The sequence below is a fragment of the Anopheles gambiae genome, chromosome 2 (assembly GCF_943734735.2).
Source record: "Anopheles gambiae chromosome 2, idAnoGambNW_F1_1, whole genome shotgun sequence".
NCBI classification, from domain to species: Eukaryota; Metazoa; Arthropoda; class Insecta; order Diptera; family Culicidae; genus Anopheles; species Anopheles gambiae.
In genome coordinates this window covers 42,220,330-42,237,267 of record NC_064601.1, presented here as the reverse complement: position 1 = coordinate 42,237,267, position 16,938 = coordinate 42,220,330, and the positions used below count along the sequence as shown (strand labels likewise).

Genomic DNA, 16,938 nt, shown 5'->3' with positions numbered 1-16,938 from the left:
TTACCGATTGGTCACACGTTGTGTCGCTCTAATTGAGTGGTTTTCGTAGTGGTGAAGTTGGCCCAAGCGCCGTCCCATCACGGTAACCGATGCAACTTCCTTCCGGTGAGCTGAGGGCCCTTTACTACAGGGTCTTCCGCAGTAAGCTGCGCAGCGGTCTCGTGCCGATACCGGGACCGTCAATCGAAGAAGATTTTGTTTAGTCTCCGGTGAAATATGATACGGTAATGAAACAGTTGAGTCGTGCTTTAGTTTCACAATCTTTTTTTTTTAGGCTCGCTCTCGGGTCTGTTGGGTGTGTTGGGTGTGAAAAACCGCTCGATAAAGGTACAGTTTCGGACGGGCCGGTCGATTGGTGTGTCGATCTTTCGCAACACTTTCCTGCAGGGTCTCCGCCCGGAGACACTTCGATACGGGCGATGAGTGAGCGGAAGTGCTCGTTGAGCGCGCAAAGTACCTGGTCGAATGCGATGAAGTGCTTCCACCTTGCGTAGGGCTCCGGTGGAAAGTGAAACCTCCGCAGGGTGGTCGTTCTCTCTCTCGCGGTCGTTCCCGGGGCACTGATGATAATTTCTTGGGATACATTTTTTTCTGCCGCCTTCCCACTTTTTTTCGGTGCAGAGCTGAACAATTTCACTTTCGTTTGCTTTGCCTTTTAACGACCGACGAAGGTTTTTATGTGTTGACGCGTCCTGAGGCCCTGCTTATGACATTGCGTGCGCTTGTGTGTGTGTGTGCGTGCTAGTGTGTTGTGCCCTTGTTACTCACAACAGAGTCTAAGTATTAGCGCAAACAATGTCGTACATGGGTGTTGTTCCCCGGCACAATATTGATGTATGGTGGAATTAAAGGGTTCATCTGTCGATAAGCATCCCGCTGGCAGGGTAACATCACTTTCACTAGTTAGCTCAACGGGGGTAATGCTGCTCCCAAAATGACACAGGTCAATTTGAGGTGGGACAAAACGCTCAGCCACATACACATCGCCAAACCTTCCGATGGATCTTTTAAAAATCGACAAATACAACTACACTCCGAAAGCTAGTGAACGGAGCGGTCTTATCGTCATGTGCTTCATTAGTTCCGCCGCCGTGGCAGAGATGTGTTTGCGGTTGCGTTTTATTCACGCCGGGTTAATTTCCTCTCTCCCTCAATCGGTTGACTGATGCGTTTGGTCTTTGACATTAATACGAAACGATTGTCATTTGCGTAGCGCTACCAGCCCCATCTGTTCCCAGCTGATCTCGTACTTGAGATTCTCGTGCAAACAGAAGCCCTGAGGATGAGAGCGGGAGCAATTATCTTTCGCTGGCAACCTGGACGCGGTGGACACGACGGGCTGCTTAATTTGTCACCTCAATCCTGCCGGGTTTGAAGATGTTTTCATTTGGTAAAACAATGCGAACGGGTGATCGTGCCTTTGTCTACCAAAAACCTGTCCCATCCGGGTGTCGGTGTGAAAGTAGTAAAATTTGAATAGCTTAAACGTCCGAATGATTTTGTTTTTTTTTTTATGTTTTGTTTTCTATGTATGTGTGTGCTGTGTTTGTTTGCATGACTTTTACCTCATTTGTTGGCATCGTGCGAATCGGGTACGGTCAGCCGATCGATGCTGCCATCAATCTGGCCCATCATTAATGGGTGACATCGGTAGTAATGAGGTATGCAAATAAGATAGGCATTTACATTTATCGCAAACACGCATCTTATTCGTTGTTGGAATGCTATAGTGTGTTGTTTGAGCATGTTAAAACTAGACTTTTTAGAAGCTCAATACCTCAAACGTTGAATATGCAATTTAATTATTTTTGTTATGTTGTAAAATTTCATAAACATTCGGAAAACATAATGAAGTATGAAATAATCCATTATTTCAATGCTCCAAAATCTTGAACGTTTAATCCCCTGTTGGCACTTATATTGAAAGAGTTGCATTTCAAAATTTTGCATAAATAGCAATAGGGAAACGCAGATACTTGTCTTGCCGATAAACGGATTTCAATACATCATTGGATTGTCGCAAAACAGATGCGTTGCCGGATCAGCCACAAAGAGTTCAGCGACCCAAACGAAATCGAAATCGGAATTCGAAATGATATAATTTATCAGTCACATTGAAGCGACTGTCCCTTCGCATATGCCATTCGCATTGCAAAACCACGCTCGATACTGCATTCGGTTGGGAAGATTTCTACTATTTTCTTTATTCGTGGTTCGTGACCAGCAAACGATTACGATATGGTGGGCATTTGTGCGCATTTCTCCCAGCAGCAAAAGCAACGGGACAGGGTCGGTGAGCTGTTGACTGCGCTCGAGCAGTGGTCTTCTTTCTGTCTGCTGATCCAGCCGGTGACAGTCCGGTGCATTCCGACCGGTCGCGCGTTGAATGTTGAAACGGCGATCTTTCTCCTGAACGTTTCATCATCACCTCATGTCGGTAGTATCGGTAGGGCACGTCTACTGGAACTGGAAGATGTCGGTGTCGTCGGTGCATCCCGGCCCGGCTAAGGGTGGTTGAGTAATGTTCTGGAAGTATGAACGTTCACCGTCGAACAATCGCACCCGGCTTACCATCGTACACAGCGACATGCGTTCACACTGTCAGGCTGAGAAAGAGATCACATTCTTCACCGTTTGATTGAAAGACAAAAGATCATGTCATAAAAAAACACATTCAGTTTGTATTGTACCAAGAGGGAAAAGTGTATCGAAAAAAAAAAGGCAATGCTTCCAGCTTTTTGTTCCACCCGCTTGCCGGCGGTGGATTATGCCATCGCAGCTTCCATCGCGCCGCTGAAACGGTTTGCAATGCACGGGCGCATGTTGCACATGTGGGAAGGAAGTGTTGTCGTACGCGTGCCACTACTGCGTCATACCGCAAACGCAAACGGGTCCCAGTTTGGCCCCGCGATGCTAGGACAGCGGTACGGAATGGTTGTGGGCTAATTTGCATCGATCTCGATGAAAATGAAATGCAGCCGGTACGGGCCACCCTCAGCATCATAATGCTGCCCTTTTTCGGACCGGTTCAAACACTTCAATCCGACTGTGTGGATTATGTCTGTGTGTGTGTGTACCTATCAGCCGGCAGGGTAACCGGTAATCTGACGGCAAATGTGTACGCTTGGGAACGGTTTATTGCAGAGCCGAGGTGTACGTACGCGTGGCGTAATCACGACCCGGTGGGATCGTAATCGTGAACCAATAGAATCGGAGTGATGTGATCGCAAAGCAAAGAGTCACCCGATGGGCCGAGAGCAACCGCGTAACCTGCGCACTGCCGTGGTGCGAGCTCCGCGCTCTGAACCTGCCAGCACGTCAAAGGGCTCGTGCCGCTTGAGCGACGCATCTGAACGCATCTTTCAGCGTTCAGCTCCCACAATTCTCGATGCGAAAGCAATTCTCATGGCACTGGTGAGGTGAGGCATTCGGTTATGTACGTACAGGCGCGTACATATCGGACTTTCTTTTTTACGATGTGAGCAACCGTCACATAATGTTACTATCGAGCAGGGCTATTCTTCCATCGTCTCTGTTTTGTACGGTTTTGTAGGTCGCTCGTAATCTGTTAATGATGTGTTGTAAAATGATGTTCTTTGAAGATCGCAGAGTAATTGGAAAGCGTTGCAATTAATTTGAAATTAGATGGTTTTTAGTTGTTAATTGTTACACTCTCGTTGACAAAGCAAATAATTTGATTGAATAGAATAATCCTAACCATGAGCTAAGTTTGAATATTTAGCTTAATTCTAGCTTTGAATGCATTTTACTTCAGTACTGGCTTTCTGAAAAGCTCTTGAAAAATGTATGTTTAAATTATATGTTACGTTATAACATTACGTTGAAAATGGTATGATTTACTTTGAATATAGAGTGATTATTCTATGACACCATGATTATGTTCAAAATTATGTAAAATAAGTTAAACAAAGTTAATGCTGTGTTTACATAAAAATGATTCATTCTTGTTATTTTAAAAGCTTTACGAGATAGTTTTTGTTAAGAAGCATGGCTTAAATCTAATTAAATAGCTTCGATTTCTCGCACATATTTTTAGCTCCGTTTAGATATCTTTAGCTGTGTTTTGATAGGATCATGTCAGGTTCGTCGCTTGATTGCATCTCTCTTAGTTTCAAAGTATATGTCTTTGTTCGCATGTTGCTTGTGTTCTGTGGTATAAGGTCCGTCAAAACAGAAATGTCAACCACTAAACAATCGATACCTTTATTCTACAGTAGTGTAAAATTGCTGATAAAACATACTTGGTTTGATGGACTTGTGACACAGCAGAATGTCAATGAAGAAAGCAAAGTTTAATGCACCCAGTTGCATGCGATTAGGGAGTATCCTTTTCCCCAAACCAGCTTTCCATGCACGGCTAATGGATTATGTTTGGTTTGAAGCTAGGGATAAGATGGGGACCTAAGCAAACTAGCACTACGGAAGGTAGTATCACATCAGGGTGATGTGCAATATTCGTACTAACCCATTTGGTAGCTACAGTAATTAATTATTTTCTCATTAGCCTTCCCAACCCTTCTTGCCCCTGGTACTGTTATAATATCTGCTTCTGTCTCTATCTCCTGCTCTTCACAATTTTACACTATCAACGATTACGCCACTAAGCGTCCAGGATGGCAACGGAACCGAGGGGACCAACAGGCGCGTAGGATTTTTGCATCATTAACCGACGCGGATCGTTGCCGTTCGCTAACGCTGCTCATGTAGTGCCCGGTTTGGACCATTGGATCGAAAGGCACACATGATCGGCGCACACGAAACCGAATCAATCTGCTGCATTTGATTTACGCGCGTGAGCATGGGCACTGCCGGTGGCTGCTAGCGTACCGACACCACTTTTCTACGGTACGGTCGCCGTAGGCTTAATCATCGTGCCCGAAAAGGGAATGCATGAGCGGGTGCATAAACACCCGCTATTATTAATCGGTTGCATACGCAAGTAATTATGCTGCTCACAACCCGTTCGCGATGGTGATGGCGCATAATCTGTGACGCGTGTACGTAGGGGCAAAGAGGTACTGGAGAGAGGCGCTCTATGTGAAGGGTTTTAATTTGTCTAGTGTTGCTGTTTGGTGATGTATTAGAATTTTGCATACGATACGCTGTGAGGTGAAATGGTAATGGGAGCTGAAAATCGATTCAGAAAGAATTTCGTTACATTAAAGTGCGTAAAACGCGACCGATATAATTAGCACGAGAGCAATAAAGTGCATATTGCGTTATTAACGCAAAAAACAGAGCATGGAGCATGGAATAAAATGGCAAAAAAAAATCATTTCACATACATCTCATAGATACAATGCACTTGTTCAGGTTTGATGTGATAAAACATCGTATGTTAAACAGGCTTCACCTGTAATTGCATTCCAACAAGTTGCAGGGAGCTTTTATTCACCTCACAACACTGCCCGAGAGCACTTGATATTTGCACCCACAGGAAACGGTTACAGTTGTTTATCGGTACTGGCGAAAGCACTGGTTAAGCGGCAAAGTTCCTCACGCAAGAACGAAAGCATGCAAGAATGCTAGCCCCCCTACATCTGCGGGCATGGCTTTGTATAATTACAATCCCACTTTGTATTCTTACCCATCCTGCGGACAACAGCATACTGATCGCATACTTATGAACCGCCGGCTTTCCGAGCAAAAATGTTCTTTGCGCTCTTCCCAAAGCAGCATTACTGTGCGTTTTGCTGCCAATTGGCAGGCGCTTAAATTTTTCTACTCAAGTTTTGATACTCTGTTGTAAGAGGAATTTACCCCACTAAAGATTCGAGTTTTTTTTACAACGGTTGTGGGTCAGTTTGCTAAGTCAAAGTTTTTCGTAATTAATTGTTTATTTCGTCTCTGCTGTGGAACCTACGTCTGTTTCGGTGATAATTCTGCAAACGACACAGTCAAACATAAAGAGAGTGAGAGAGCTAGCGAGCGGTCGGATGGTGCAGCTTCTCTGCAACATAAAACCTGAGCATTTTTTTCTCTCACGTAATTTTTTTTCTCCGCAAGCGGCCCGATCGTACTGGGGTGGCGCGTGGTCTCTCCGACCGAGCGATGCTCATGCAACGCGACGCAAAGGGTTAGTTTGAATCGGTTCGTGATCGCGTGTGGACGTGAGAGCTCTCGACGGTGTACCGTCGATTTGTGCGTTGAGTTGTTTAAAAACTGCAAATCCATTCAAGTGCAGCAAAGTGCAACGAAGTACGGCATTTTAAAAAGGCAATGTAACCCGCTACCTAGCGAGCATTTATGTGAAGTGAAAACTGAAGTGAAATATTTATAGAAAAAACAAGGTCTAAAACCCTTGCGACGCTAGCAAGAAAGCTCAGTAATGGTAATAAATTGGATTGGTTGAAATTGAATGTGGATAAATTCGAAGACCCAAAATTGATCACACCATCCTAACGGAAGCAATGTTGAGAGCTGTAGGCGAAGACACATCAATAATGCATGGATAGTTAGTGAAGCTTGACAGACGGAGAGGCAGTGTTTTTGTGTGGCTAGTGAAATGTTGGCTAAACAAGGTTTGTGTTTTCCCCCCGAATGTTAAAAAATACCTTAAATACCGCTATTTCCCCTTTTGAAAGTGTGTGCAATTGTATCGAAAAGGGGAAAAGTCATAAAATTAAACATAACCAGTAATTGAGGAAAGCAACGAATGCGCCCGTTGGAAGACCAGGTGCATTCTTCTTCGTGCAAGGTGTCATTAGCTGTCTGATCTTGTGTTTTTTTCTTCCTAAAGTGCGTGTGTGTCTGTGAATGTGCGTACTGTTTGCTACAGACTCCCGCTGAAGGGCGTCTGGGCGTCCGTTTGGGGAGGGTTAAGGGTTAACACCTCCTTTCCCAGCACTAATCATCTAAGGGGCATGCAAAACAGCTCCCATTCTTTGGCAACTTTGTGAAAACGGCAAGCAAAGCAAACGCAAAAAGTGGTAGCAAAAACAGCCCCTACAGTGTGAATGAAAACAAAACAACCGAGTGCGCGGTGGCCCTTGCAGCAAGCAAAAAAAAAAAAACAAGCAAGCGAAACAGGGCCGGCAAAACGGTCCGGGCCCTAGGGTCGTGCCTCGCCCATTAGGAGGTGTACGCGTCTAATTAATTGGATTAATGATCAATTCGTGGTCCGTGGCGGGCAGGTGAATCCCGCAAGCGTGAAGTGGAGAGCTCCTGCGTGACAGCATGCAGCACCGTTGGCCTGGCCGTTGAGCAGGGGAAAAAACGCCAACCAGCTATCAGCAGCCGTGTTGCTGCAGTGAGCAAAGAAAACTAATATCAACTACAAAAAATAAAGGAAAACAAGTATCCCCCGTGCGGATAGGAAACGAAGTAAAAACGGCACGAAAAACAGCATTTCCCGCCGTGTAGAAAAGGTAATCGTTTACATTGTGTCTGTGGCTGTTTGAGTGTGGGAGTGTGGATATGTTTTGAATGCGGCGGGGGGGGGGGGGGGGGGTGAGATGTATGCAAAGGAGGAAGTGTAAAAACACAAACAAACACCCACGTGTAAATGCAAAAAAGCCAAAGCGTATAATGTTACATTTGCAATGGGGTGAGGGTGCACGCGTGTTGTTGTTTGCTTCGCCTTCCGAGGATGTGAAGGAAGAGCGTTTCAAGTTCATATTGGAAATAATATTCCATTTAAAAAGCTAGGGTGCTCTTTTCCGCTTTTTGTTAGACTTTCGGTCAAACTGTTAGACTGTGCGAGTAAGAGGCTTAATAAAAAATATTATTAAAAACGAAAGGAAAGAAGCAACTAGTGACGGGAAGTTTAAAAATGACCAGTAAAAAGAATTGATTTACCGTCCGGCTGTACAGGTGGTTGTGCGAGAAAAAGATGCACATTTCTCCTGGACGCATCACTGCACAGACACATCCCATAGTGCACGCAGTCTGTCGGCTTAGACGCACGTCGCCACGAGACGATAGGGGGAGACGGGGCGGGAAGAAACACTTGGCAATAATGCTGCGCCACCATAGAGACACACACACAAAGAGTGAGACCCCACACATGCGATCGATGGCCATGGCGTTTCGTTGGCGGCTAGTTGAATTGCTTTTGCTTTCCAAGCTTCCAAATGCACCAAACAGACAGGCCACTTTCAAAGTCACGCTGGCTGTGTTTGGTGTGCGGTTGCTGCTTTCTGTCTGGTTCGTACGAGCTGTGGCCGAGTCGGCTTTCGGAGGCTCGCTTTGGGTTTCGGAAGACATGCGCAAGGCGAAGTACATTTCCGACAAGGTTTATGGAAGTGCTGCTGCGGGTAAGACGCACTGTTTTTGGGTTTTTTTTCCCCCGGACAAAGTCACGATGCTCTTGCGATTCTCTGTGCACGTTAAGTAAAGGTATCGAATGTTGAAAAGAACGTAATAGATTGATGTAATGGTTTTTCTTCAATATTAAATGATTATCGTTTGCTTTATTTGAGCTATGTTGATAATAGATCCAATTAACCAATGTCGGATTATTCATGATACAGTTGATATTGCTGAAATATATTTGATAGAATTGAAAACATTTTAAATTTTTCGGATAAATACTACAAAAAAGAAGCTATACACATCTCAATATTATGCAATTGGAATTGTATGTAAATCCATCACGAGTACGTGCAGTACGTTAATAACCCTTCCGTAATCTTAACGATGAGCCATGAGGCATACTATCTTTCAACCTGATAGTATGCTTTTCATCATTTGATCACTTTACCCCCTCCTCCTCCTCTTGCAGCACTTTTCAACTTTTCGCTGCTACTTTCATTAAAGCGGCTATTTCCTCTTCTTCATTGTGTCATGCAAGTGTTTTATAGATAGACGTTACGTGTTATACCGTGGGTGCGGTCAGTGTTGGGTAAGAAACCGATGCCGATATCCTCCGTTGGTCAATATAATGGGTACGGCACATCGCACATCCTAACTACGTCCGCGTACAGCCCCGACTTCCGCCCCGATAGGCCTCACTAGTCCGACACTAGCCTGCCACTGCCAAGCCTTTGCGGTGGCCACTAATGGCCAACCGGTAGCACACCAGTCGAACCAGCCGTACCCGGGTGGATCCCCTCCGCACCCAGCACGGCACACGAGCCACGAGTTTTGGGGACTGGTTTTCCACCTTACAGCATACCGTTCCGCAGCAAACACGGTGGGGGCGGTCGGTGGAGTTGAATTCTTTCGACCGTGTCAAAAATATGTATTCGCAAATCGCATCGATCGGCCCGGGCAAAACCTGCCGCCTGGCCCTGGTGGAGAAAGTTTCTCGTTTCCCATTTGGCAAAAGCTGGCCATCCACCCGCCTCCACCACCCCGCTCCCAGCGCACAGCAACCGAGTCCTTCCCTTTCGCTCTTTCGGCTGGCGGCTGGTGTTTTTAATTCACCGCGACAAGGATGAGGAAGAAAGGCAACTGAGCAAAACAAAAACTACTGCCTCCGCTCCCTCTAGCTACCGCTCCTGCACCGGGTTTACCGATCGCCCTCGAAAGTGGACCTACCCGCCAAAACCCCACCGACCGTTCGCACTGCTGTATTGCTTCCTCTTATGGACATAGACATTAGTTGCAGCCACTAGCATGCGAAACACGGACGGATCGCGGTTCGGTTTCGCAAGCAAAGCAAAACAAATAGCAAGTGAAACAAACGGACCAACGCAAAAAAACAAGGAAAGGAAGACAACATTAAACTTGCGCACACTTATATTACTTAGTCGAAAATGGTGTGTGCGCACACACCGACCTGCGGGGTGCGCAAATGCAACAAAAAGGGTCCGAAGGTTTCGAGCGAGCGGGGAGGAATAGGTAGGCCCTGGGGCGGCACAAGCTCGAAACAATAAAAACGTGCAAAAACGAATGAACTTCACTTTTCAGCAGCAGCAGCAGCAACAACGACAGAAAGGATCTCATACATTTTAATTGACTTTTGCCTTGTACGGCCATTATGGCTGCCATCGCGGGGAGATGTTTTGTTTGGTGTGATGTTTTGTGATGCTCAGCGCATCAGCGAAGGCATCAGCTTATCAGCAACGACAACAAAGAGCGTCAGCATTTCTTTTGGAGCTCAGGAAATTATTTTGTTAGCAGTTGGCATCACTTAGCGTAGAGAAAGACTTGAGCGCGACAGCAAGCGACGAACCCGAGTTTGGCAGTTTTTACTTGCAAAGTTTTGTTTGTTTATTGTTGTTTTATTATTATTTTTTGTTGACAAACTTTTAAAAAGATAACACAAAAAGAAAACTTAAAATCTCTCGTAAATATTACATCTATGCAGGAAGAGAAACGATGCGAAAGTGAAAATCCATAAAGCAATCAGCATCGGAAATCAATTCAACCCCAAGTGCACCTAGAACTATTATTAGATCGACAGGGTCAAGGGATTAAAGGTAGCCAGCAGCCTCCGATGGTTTGCTGTATACTCCCACAGACACACACACACACATATACACACATACATTTTGACCGATCTCACTCGGGACAGCGCCGCAGGCGGGTGGGGGGAAACCATAAATCATTAACCCTGAAATTTCACCGCGCGGCTGTTGAATCTGAACAGGTTAACATGGATGATGATCATGATGACGATGGTGCTTCGGAGCTGTTGCGCGCTGCTGTTGCTGTTGATGTTGATTTACTCTTCGCTCACGACCTGTACTGTTCACGGTACTGTTGAACGTGTACGGGGAGAGGCATCGTTTGCTTGCCTTTTCTCAACAAAATAATTCCTTCCTTCGGCGTGTTGAATTCAATGATGCCCCTTGATCGCACGGCTGCGGCTGTAGCGGCGATGCAGAATTGCACCGACCAGTCAGAACCGGTTTTCCAACCGTGCCGTGGTCGGGTTGCGGTGGCCACTTTTGGTCAAACCGAATCGAAAGCGAAAATTTTCCAAAAGGCCCATACAGTCACCGCGCGCGCGGGAAGCCGCTGGGTGCGGGTTTTTGGTGATCGTTCAACGTTCAACATCAATCACGGTGGACTCGGCGCAGCAGCGGGTAGGCTGTAGAAAAACGTGCACCTACGAATCGGTGCGCACTCCTGCGTATGTTGCCAGTCCCCACCAGCAAGTGGTGGGCTGGGTGCAAGTGCACTTGAATCGTGTGAGCACGTGAAGCATGTGGTGTTGTTGTTAAAGTGCACACACCGATGTTGGCATTACCTGTTGCGTTACAGTTGAGGGGCAAGATCGAGGATGCGAGGAGAAAGGCGGGAAAGGCGTTTGTATGGTTGCGAATTCAACGCCGGCTTATGCGGATCGCTTCGCTGCTTTGTTGAGCCAAATTGACCAACGTGAGTGTGGCGAAGCGGCGAGTTTGTGCCTTCGGTTGAACTTGCGGTTGGTAAGCTTGTGCGCTACGCATGCGAGTGATGTCGGTTGGAGTTGGTAGGTGTACGTTGTTGATTGCCTCCACCTTAGCCTTAGCCTGTTTGGCCGTAGCTGGACACTGTAGATATCGGGTCTGTGAGATGGAATCGGAAATGCGACGGATCATCGATACCAATTTTGTTGGCTTATATTGCTTCGCAGCATTTGATGATTTCGCTTATGTTTTGAACTGTATCCACTATGCAACTCTGGAACATGCTAGAAGTTTGATAAATTTTCACAAATTAGCAGGTAATAGGCAAAATAAAACTCATCTCATGTTATTGGACAGCTTTGCTTTGCTTTGGCAATTCTTAACGCAATCAATCGTCAAAGAGGTAGTGCCCTCATTAGTACGGGCACAGCATTTCTGTATTCCTTTATTTTTCTCCCAACATACGGAAGTACATAATTCTTAGTTTCAGATCGTTTTCCTATTTTATGTGCATGCGTACTTCAAGGGCGTCCTCCCTTTGAACGGTCAAACGCAAACTCGATCCATAGGAAATGATCAAATCAAACGAAATGACTCGAAAATGGATGAAACGAAATCACTGGTTTCGTGCATAGGGGGCCTGTTGCTCGCTTGGACGAATTTACAGCAAAATTTAGCAGACTCACAGTACATTTACCACATCTGTCAGCTTTGAGTCGGTGCCCCCCATAGAAAGAGAGGAAATTGTCTGTAGAACTTGCCCGTTAAGGTAAAACTTCGAAATTTCCTTGGTAGCGATGGTGGCGTACCTAATCATTAGATCGTGCCGGCGTGTTCGATCTAGCCATCACTTTCCTGGCCGTGGGGGTTTGTTCGAGGGGCGGAAAACCGTGCTGGTGAAAAGGGGAGGCATTGGTTCTAGTGATTTGGTTCATTAAATTTGCTGATGAATTTCGGGACTTGTGGTGGGCGGATCGAAAGCCTGACCCGTGCGCATCAACGAAATAACGAAAAGGGTCAGTGGCACTCGAGCAATGGAGTAATGTTTTTAAAGCTATAGCAATATCTATTTCATGTTCTATGTTTTTTTCTCTTTATCCTACAAGTTGTCTCAATTATGGGGCGGGAATTTGGGAAGCTCCATTATTCGTTTTTTACATGAATATAGTTTTAAACTGTTGATTCCATTTCAGCTATCCGCACATTTCTAACCCAATTGTTTTTTATTTCTCTCGTTTTAGGTATGTGTTGGTGATACTTTTCATCTCGCCGTTATGCCGTTGTGAGTAGCACAAGTTCACTTTTGCCCGGTATATTGATGCCAAACGTCCCATTTCATAATCTATGCGACTGGTTAAATAACCTCCAATAAAAGCGCAGCGCCGCACATTGTCCCCATTCTCACCGCGGTAAGGCGGGTAACGTTTTAAAATCGCATCACAAAATTTTTGGTGCAACACGTTTTCTTAATTGGAAAAACGTCTTCATTTCTCAATTTGCCGGCGTGTTTTCTGGCCCCTTCTTCTGTCCGAATTCGCAAATGAAACGACACCTAATGAAGATGGCAGGCTTGCTCTGGGAAGCTATCAAACATGTGGTAGCTGTTTATAAGCTGTCAGTCAACAGCACGCAACAGGTGGGAAATGAGCCGCTGTTGGCATTATTAGTTACGCTTACGTTTTGTGGCCGTTCGATTTTGGCTGATTACTATCGCAGAAGTATTTCAAAATTATTAGTATAGGAAGCTTGAGTTTACAGTACGAATCAAAACCTCTCGTTACGGTAAATGCTACGTATTTGAGCATTCATGACATCACTTACCTGCCAGCACAACACCGCCGCCGAGCCAGATGAATCATGCTCGTGTAATGCTTTGCACATTCCATTCACGCCACCCGATCCAGGGCCCGTCAGCGTCCGCTGGGGCATTGTTTGTCTGTCGTCCGCACTTTGGTTTCGGCAGAGAGTAATTGCTGGCAGTTTGTTTCGTGTGCTGGGACACACAAGGATCCTGCTACCCAGTCGCCCGGTGCACCAAGCCCTCGAAAGTCCATTGTCGGTTGTCTTCGTCGTCTTACAAAATTAATGTCAAAAAGGTGCCCATTGTCGCTGGCTGCTGGTGGACGTTCGCGCATGACTAACGGGAAACTGGCGCTATTTGAGCCAAAAGGAAGAAATGACAAAACCGACGGCTTCAGCGTGACCTATCTTGCACGGGGACAAATTGAGCATCATTCAAACCAAACTGCTTTTTTCGTTGCCACATTACAGCTAGATCTAGGCGTGAAAATCTAGGACCGTGACTGGTAGATTATGTTCTAATGTCCGGGCAATTAGTTTTCCAACGACATCCGTTCAGCACGACGGAAAGCAATTTGTTTGGATTTGGTTGGTGTGAAAGGTGCAAAAAAGCAAAGAAAAAGAATGGTGTCAGAAACAAAGAGTGTCTAAAGTGTTTTATTCTAAGCAATTTCAATTGCTATCACCCAAAAGGCCATTCTGTTTTTTTTTTATGCACAACTACTTCAACCCTGCAATCCGCTAGGTTAGATAATGAGCTTTTGCGTGGACCAAGACCATTCCAAAGCTATTTTCTTTGGCCACCGTAACAAAGCACTCATTCACAGGTTGCCGCTAAAACAACACAGCAACGATCTGCTAAATGTCACTTCCTCGTTCCTCTCACGCACCTGCGCTTCTGTCAGCCGGCTTGCGGAAGCTTGAAGCAGTAGCAATAAAATCCAACTTTTGGCACTTAGTCACATGCGCTTCGATACACTCTGGTACGGGGGGGTTTAAAGGTTTAACTGTTTCGTTTGATGTGTTCCTATCGGCACACTGTGTCATTTAAACTTCACCAACCTTACGCGTTCGAAAGGAATGGTAGAGTGTGAAAAAAACACCGAAATCAATTACTGGGAGGAGAGTTGATCAATATCAAGCAAAAAGAGCCTACAATTGGAAAAGAGTACGAAACGTTTTTCCCCGTTTTATTTTTTTTTTATGTTTTCAGTCGTAGATAAAAACTTTACAGCGAGGTGAATTGATTAGTTCCGTCCGGTGGGGATGTTGGTATTCCAATTCGACTGAGGAAATGAACCGAATCTTGCCCGAGTGCTAGCTCTATCTAATCAGCTACGAGTGTTACGCGTGCGTTTGCGGCACTTGCAGCAAAGTGTGTGAAGTTAATGTGCGATCGATGGTGAACGTTATGACAAGCGTTGCAAAGGTAAACTCTCGTTCGTTTCGTTTCGGCTCGAAACACTCCAACCCTATCCAGGATTAAGCACGATATTTTCGTTCCACTTTCCTCTGCACTTGAGCCGTTTCCTTTCTCTATCGGTGGTGGGAGCATAAATGTTTCAGTTGTTTCGTCAGCCAATTCGATGGCTTCCAGCCACTGCCAGCTTCCAGAAAGCTTCCCTTCGGTTTCCGTCAGCCGCGCGCCTCATTCCCATGATTAGACGTACACATCCTGCCGGTGCGTACGTAATTCGATACGTTCAATTGTATCCGCCCATAACCCTGTGGGAGCCGATCGATCGGCCTCGGCAGGCAAAACCGGTTGCAATCGACCTGAGATCGATCGGGTTCTGGCTGTGAGATTCTACGTTCTGTGCCGGTCTCATATTCTGGTCGACGCAAGCGAACCCCGCCCCAGACATGATATCCTTTGGACTGGCTGAATATGATACCACGGGAAGTTGTCCCGGGCAGGAAGTTGCAGCAGCATATATATATGTGCATACTGATGAGCACTGCAATGGTTGTGCTCCGCGGCAGCTGCAGCGAACTGCAGTCGGGAACAAAACACTTGAAGACCTATTGAAATGTGTGACCGGATATAAGCAGGGAAGAGTTAGGCGTGTTCTCGAGCGAAGCGGGATGCTGATGCGGAAAATAAGGTGTTAGACGCTCCTGAACGCACCCTCCGCATTCTGCCTTAACGAACGTCCGAGGAGCGGTATCGCTCTTAAGGCACCGTTGCGATGCAGATAATTAGCGCACGTGGTAGGTTACGCCGTTTTTTCATCTTGCTCCTCTCAGCCATTTTATAGGAGAAGTGAAACAAAACAGCAAAACAACGTAGCACCATTTCACCACGACGATGTCATAATTGATGACATCCTTCCGATCCGGGCATAGTCATTAGAGGCCGGACGTAACGGTTGCCGGGAGTGCCTGGACGCAGATGGAAGGGGAACAAGGGGAAACAATTCTGCCCCCTTCTGGTCGTCCCCCGTTAAACGATTGAACGTGGGGGTTGAACTGGGGACAGCTGCAAATGATGCTTCTTTGATCCTCGCCAGATCGTGTACGTGTGCTGTTTTCATGCGAATGTCCCCTTTATGCGGTCGATTGCTGGCGTTTTTTTTTTTGTAGCCGTTCGATTCCGATGGCAGAAAAGCATCAAGGTGGAGGAACAAAAAATTACACCACCATAATTGTGACGTTCGGCAGCGTCGAGCAGCTGCTTCTGTGTGCTTTTTTTGTCTGCCTTGTTCGAGGATAGACGTCTGTTTTTGCAGTGGCACGAGTCTGTGACAGGTTAAACGATACAAAACAGTATTTCTTCAAGAGTGGTAGAATCTCACGTGCGTAGCACAAAATAAAGTTGATAAAACATTGAAATATTGCATAATGAGTGGCAGGTTCGTTCGTACCAGTTGTTTTGCTGGATGTTATTGTAGTGTTTTTATTTAAACTTTTTTTTAATTTAACTTTAATGAAGTTTTATTTCTTAAACCTCTTAGTATACCTCACATTGCACTCCCAAAAAAGCCTTTCCGATGCGACCCATCGACCAGGCAGTGGGGATTGATAAGCGAAACGTTTCAACACACCTGCCAGTTTCATTTTCATTCTTTTCACTTCCATAAACAAGAGACAGTGACGAGTGTTTTGCTTCTACCGTTTCTTCTTATTTCCTCTCACTGTTTGCGTCTGTGTTTATCTAGCAGAAGAAACTCTTTCTCAAAAGCAATTGCTTTTTAAGATTCCTCCATTGTACTCGTGGAGATGAAAACGCAAAGATCTATCCCTCGATCGCTCACCTCGTCTTTCGGATCCGTCCCGTGCGCGTTGCGTTGTGCACCGATGGCTAAGTAGGTGACAATATGCGAAAGTGACACCATGTCGGCTCGTACGAGGAAAACTCCTACCGTCAACTATAGTTGTGCCAGCTACCGTACCGCTCAAAGCGAACCCGTGTTCGTGACCGTGGCAACCACCGGAAGATGGTTGCTTGCCCTCAAAAACCTTGTGGTGCCCGGGAGCTGGGTGCCTGTGAGAGGGAAGGAACATGGTGCACTTGAATATTTTCCCATTTCCCTGTCGCCCTTGCTCGGGCGCGGGTCTGGGATGCTGTTTATTTATGCATTCCATTAGATGTTCATGGGTGTGTTTTTGTTTTTATCTTGCTTGCCGTTTTGTATTACTTTGGCTGTAAAGATCTTCCCCCGGTGGTGCAGCAAGCATGTCGTACGGGCTTTGGAAGTCACTTGGCGATGGCGGCAGACGGAACTAGTAGGGTCACAAAACTTTCTTCTTCCCCTTTGAGCATCCCCGTTGGCTGGTGGTGGCTTGTCTATGAGAGTGAATGTCGTTTGCCAAGTGAATTCGGCACAAGGGTTTCATC

The 16,938-nt window shown here is 46.0% G+C and overlaps 1 protein-coding gene across 6 annotated transcripts in view; it reads left to right on the top strand.

The window, feature by feature from the left end:
• LOC1271485 (protein lava lamp) overlaps positions 1 to 16,938 on the top strand; it is a 90,587-nt gene that overhangs the window by 16,338 nt on the left and 57,311 nt on the right. Inside the window, exon 1 of one of the 6 annotated variants that reach the window (XR_009765453.1) lies at positions 6,549 to 7,388. The exons of the other annotated variants lie outside the window; for them this stretch is intronic. The gene's annotated coding sequence lies outside the window, so the exon portion shown is untranslated. Of the gene's footprint in view, positions 1 to 6,548; positions 7,389 to 16,938 lie in introns of those variants that run through there. 6 annotated transcript variants of the gene reach the window in all.